Source organism: Xiphophorus maculatus, chromosome 2, assembly GCF_002775205.1.
Source record: "Xiphophorus maculatus strain JP 163 A chromosome 2, X_maculatus-5.0-male, whole genome shotgun sequence".
Taxonomy (NCBI): Eukaryota; Metazoa; Chordata; class Actinopteri; order Cyprinodontiformes; family Poeciliidae; genus Xiphophorus; species Xiphophorus maculatus.
The window spans coordinates 11,839,566-11,845,565 of record NC_036444.1 but is presented as its reverse complement, the minus strand read 5'-3'; positions in this window follow the sequence as shown (position 1 = coordinate 11,845,565).

The window sequence follows — 6,000 nt, the reverse complement described above, 5'->3', positions numbered from 1 at the left end:
CTGAAAGTTTTTGAGCCTTAGCAAAAGGGTACATTTAAACAGGTAAGTGAAGATAGTTTTTGTTCTCTTTAAATGTTAACTGTAAAATGTGCATGTGGGATTAAAAAAAAGGTTAGTAGATTTTAAGTATTTAGGTAAAAGATTCACAATCATTCACATCAGCCTGTGGAGAGTGTTCTTAGAGTTTATAGGTCTTACATAATTTGGGGAAAATGTTTTCTAAATCAGATTAAAGTTGTTTTTGCCACAGAAGTGCAAAATAAAGTAATGGTAAAGATATGTGACCAAATGGAAAATCAGATTAAAAGGTCAACAAGGTGCAGCATCAAACTGTACTGAAAGGCATATCCATTTCATGGATATTCTCACTCCATTTCCCACTTAGATCTGCAGATGCCAGCAGCAACATGAGACACACACACACACGCAGCCCCCCAAGTCCACGCCCCCGCACACACTCAGGGAGATATGCAAACTGAAATACTTTTACTGCTCGACATTAGGGTTAACATTAGTGTCCATCTTCATCTGGCATGTTTAGAGCTAAACTATAAGACATTAACTCCACCTTGATATGGGAGTACATGAAGCATGTGAAATTAAAAGTATAATTTGTGTGATGACTGAGTATTAAGTGTTTACTGAAGATCACATGAATCACACTGTGACTCTTCATAACTTTCCCCAGCTACAGTTTCAAATGTGGATCAACAAGAAGAATCTTTCATCATTCAGTAAGTTAGTGAGAGACCCATCTCACATGTTCCTCACAAGTTTGTGTTTGTCATATTTACAGGTTATTCAACGTAAAAATAAATAAATAAATAATAATATTACTATTATTATTATTATTATTGTTGTTGTTGTTAATATGGTTTAATGATTAATAAAATGGGGTTTGCAATGCCAAAATAAACAAATAAATCCATAATATCCACAGCTGAGGAACAGTTCAGCCTTTTGCCACTTCAGCTTTGGGAGAGGCTAACATGGACAATGTCCACCTCTGTTTCTGTGTCCTTGAGCAAGATTCTTAACCCACCTTGCCTACTATTGGTGGTCAGATTACCTGGTGGTGCCGGTGCATGGCAGCAGTGCCTTTGTCAGTGTGCCCCAGGGCAGCTGTGGCTACTATCCGGTAGTTTGCCACATTCAGCCTGTGAGTGTTAAGACCACTTCCTCTGAGACCAAGGCCAAGCTGTCTAACTTCAACACATATTTCAGGACGTTGCTTTTTGTATATTATAAAATTCAAAGATCGAAAAACAGTTTATTGTGGGAGCGCACATTTATGTCACTTATATATTTTTATCAACTCGTTTTTTATCTTTGGTTGGTTATTATTAATAATTCTTGCTACATTTGTTTTACTGGTTTCTTACCTTCCTTGGCCTAGTTTTCCTAGACAAAAGTTCTGGTGAGGGCTTTGAGCACCTAATTATTTAGAGAGGATAATTGGACTGCACCACCAGCTCTTGCTGAAGAGAGGGGATTTTTGTTTTATGTAGTCAAAGTAGCTTCTTGTACTTGACTAAAAACTTTGATTCATTATTTTTCTTTCTGTTTAGTTTATAAAAACAACCTGTACTTTGTTGTCTTGTAGTTAGTAGTTGTATTGTTACCCTTATTGTTTTCTAAAAATCTGATCAGCCATTGTTTATACCCTTGTGTGTGTTTTGTTTTGTTTGTCCAGTCATTCAGTATGTTACGTGCAAATTCTTTGCTGGAGCTCAATTTTCTTTCTTTTTCTATTTTAGTAAGTTCAGAGTTGTTTTATGAATACAAGTTTTGAGTTAAAATTAAACCCCAATTTTTATATTAATTCATGTGATTCCTCCAGTTTTAAACTTAGTCCATCAGATGCTTGCTTCCAGCAAAATAAATTAGTGCTTTGGGTTAAATCAATACATTTTTTGTGGAAAGTTTTACATCAGAAAATATTCTAGCAACATTCTGCACATAAGAGCATGGCTTCAATATAGACAGTGCTGTTGTCCAAGTGCCCTGCCTTTAGTTCAGACCTTTCACCCACTGAAAATGTTGCCTCATTCGGAAACAAAAAACACAACACACAGAGCGCAAAAACATTTGGTAACATAAATTGTATGCTAAGCAGAAATTACAGATGAACAATTCGGAGTTCTATGTGGTGTCAACATGATCTTCAACGTTTTCTGACCTTGATCTTAATAATTGTATGTTTTTGGGAAAGCCATATTAACTCTTGATTTCAGTATATCACAAATTGACTTTTAGATATGTCCAAATATTGAGTTCAAGTGTTTTAAAAATTACAGGGACTGATTATTTAGAGCCAATGAGAGGTTTTCAGACTTTTAATCATCTCTAATACAAGTCTAAATCTAACACAATCCCTTGAACTATTTCCTAAAACAATAGGCTCCTAAAAATCACCTCTTTTCTGTGTTTTTACCACTGTATTCCCTGCCAGGGCTGAAATTGGCCTGGCTATATTAGAGCTATGGAACAAAGTAAGTATGTATTAATGTTTGTCACTCAAAACCAAGTTCCTAGTTTTAAAAAAGCTAGGAAAAATGTGTGCGCATGTGAAAAATCATTTTTGAAATTTGAGTACTTTCTTTACACCCATGCTAGGAAAATATCTGAAAATCCTTTCTGGACCACACGGTTCTGGAAAATACTCATGTTTACTCAGGTCATTAACTTTCATGGCACTAGATGCTCCCATGTGGTTTGGGGTTTCTACAATACAGGACAGCCACATAGGTTATTGTTTATTATGTTCAATAACAGTTTTCTCTGCCCTCTGCTGCCACCATTTATTTCTTGAATTTCAATAACATCAGACTGTCTCTTACAAGAAAGCAATGCTTATGGTTCTGTCTTTTTTCAGATGATGACATACAGGCTATAGAAAACACCACTTTGAGTATTGCAACAGGAAAAGCCAAAAAGCATAAGAAAAATGACAAAAGTTTTCATAGTTCATTTGAACAAGTTGGTTGTAAAACACACTTAGAATAAATCAGACTACCTTTAAACATACTCTTGAGTAACGCTAGACCTCCTTTTATGGCAGGAGCGCTGCATCAAATCTACTTCTTGGAAGTGAAACATGTCAATGCAGCTCCTTTCCCAGCTCTGTTTAAAGTGCAACTTACTGGCGAGGCGGAATATTTTCAGAGGCAACACTTTTTTGTTATGATTGAACAAAATACTGCATTTTTTAACACCACTTGCATAAAAAGCAATTGATGGGGGGAATGGTATGGGTTTAGATATTGTTCCCCTTTACCAAAGACTTGTTTTCGCAGCTATAGTACTGTGTCTGATTACATTTACACAATAAAAGAGCTATGGTTACAGTGGACCATCTGTGACCTGCACCTTACCACATTCAATTAATATTTTCAAATCAAATAAGATGTTGCATTTAAGTGTTTTGGAAAATTGTAAAGAGAGAAAGTTCACTTTAGACACTTACTGGATGAACATGTAGCAACAATGGACAGTCACTTGTATTGAGACATTGACTCTGTAATTCTTCTTTATAGTGATTATGCATCTTCAAGGAACAGTGAAAAGGAAAATGCCGCCTTACCAGGAAGAACCTTCCAACTGAACCAGGCTCAGTCTGAGCGACCATCTGCCAGAACAGGCTGGGTATTTGAGAAGACATAGCATACACACAAAAAAATACAATCAGCAATCCAGGAGTACTTTCTATGTTAAAAAAAGTTAAAAGTTAATGGCAGTAGTAGCTTTTTAATGATTCCAACTAGGAGAAAAAAGAACAGGTGTCGATTATGTCAATGTCGGGTCCCCAGATATGCTAGTTCCTTGGTTTTCCACTAGTTCCTTGGTTTCCCCAGTGACGATAAGGGTTGTTATTGTCTGAAGTTCTAAGCCCCTCTCCTATTTAAAACTCCTTGAAAGGTTAACAGTTCACCAGCTCTCTATCCAAAGAGTGCTGATATTCCTAAACCTGCAGAATTTAAACCTGATCAGGAGCTGTAGGAAAGCTGATGAGCGATGGCCAATCCGAACCACAACCTCATTAGGTGTTGAACCGTTTTCACAAAGTATAGGTATAAATAAAGGCAATAGTCATGATCTTCCACCTTTCACCTGCTTTGTCCTTGGTCATCTACACACACCTCCCTGCATTTTTAATATTACTAAAGAGTACAGTCAGTTTCTGTTCTTTGCAGGAAGGGTTTTGTGTTAAGTATGAAAAAAGAAAAGCAAATAAAGAACTGCCAAATACTTTGGACGCAACAACACTGCTTTTCTCTTTTCTTCAATAATTTATGTATAGCGTATCAAGGCGCATGTTTCAACATTCTGTAGTTGTCATCAGGCAAAATAAGTAATATATGACAAGGCTGTTGTGTTAAATCTAAGGATGTCTGTCAAGGTTTGTTTGACTGACAAACCATGTTGGACGAAATAAGATATTTTTCAGACAGCAATTAAATTGAAGGTAATCCCCCAACATTAAACTGTCACAAAGTTTAAAATTAAACATGTATTTGGACATTAATGAACTCAAGACACTCAGAAGAACAAAAAACAATTGAAGTGTTTTCACATATGATGGAATATGAATGAGTAGCCTGAATACAATGTATTAGAACCTTCATCTGAAATACATTGCAGATTTTTAATGTTTTTGTGACATTAGGCCTTGTTGGAGATGATAAGGTTCCTAACTAAAAGCCTTGAGTCCAATAATAGAGACCTATAGCTTAATACTCAAGAGATCTCTAGGTCAGGGAGGTATTTCCTGAATTTATATGTCTTTTGAAAGCTGCTTTCCACATACAGTATATAACAGCTAATACATGGTGCATGTTATTCACTATATCCTGCCTGTCCTGCCACAGATCCTGCAGTGATGAGAGATTACTTATGTCCATAAATTAGGCAGAAGGGAGTGCAGGTAGTTATTACACTGAAGGAACAACTGTTTCTAGCTCATGCACACATACCTCATGTTCTAAAACCCCTCAGGCAGCCATTAATACTCCCCAGCCGAACAGACCTCTGCACACTTGGTTGCCTATGCATTGGCCCAGAAGTTGACTGTCAACGCCTGAACAGCCCACACCTGGACCGCTGCAGAAGACCCTTTAATAAAAACAGAGAAATAACTCTATCGTCTAACATCTCAATTCCGCTCATTTTCTTCCCCCTTTGGCTCAGATCTTGCTGTCATGGCTTTAGATGTCTTAATTTGGGCATTGAGAAGCCAACACTAAACAATAGTAGAAGATAAACACCTGAAATAATTCACACTAATATAGTGAACCGGAACATATCAGATGAAAACATTCACTCGCAACACACACACACAGTTTTCACAAAGGCCCTTTAAAATCGTTCTAGTCTTTGTGATTTAGCAACCATAACCTCCCATGATGATTGGGTCTTGAATTTTGGACATATTAAGGTTAATAGGACCCTGAAGTTTTATACTCACACAGCCTTGCTTGAAGGCCTATCAGTACAAGTCCTTTGTATAAGAATATGTGACCATCAAATGATCACATCTTCAGGGCCATTCGAGGTCGGTGTCCCTAAAATGGTGGCCCACAGTTCACATCTGGCCCGCGAGTCGTCTATTTCTGAACTACTGTCTGCAATTTGTGGTCAGTCCAGATTCTGATCCAGATATTGTTCTGTTCCGGATTTTCAACATTAACAATAACCACTCTATGACTTTGGTCTGGCTTGACCAAAGAAGTGACAACAATCTGTTGGTAGGACAGATTGTTACTGTCCAGGACCCATGTTACTGGGTCCTGGTTGAAGGCGTCAGCAAAAATGGCTTTTTGAAAAAAAGAAGTTGGCAATCTGTTAAGTTTGGGTAAGCATGCCATGCTATTAGTTTGACAGTAAAAGTAAGGTGGACAATGAAACCGGCAGTTTAAAGAGGAATGGGCCAATTAGTTTTTATTCTCCCTCTGACCAGGCACAAGACCAATATGGTTAAAAGGTTAGAGGGGCAGTATTATG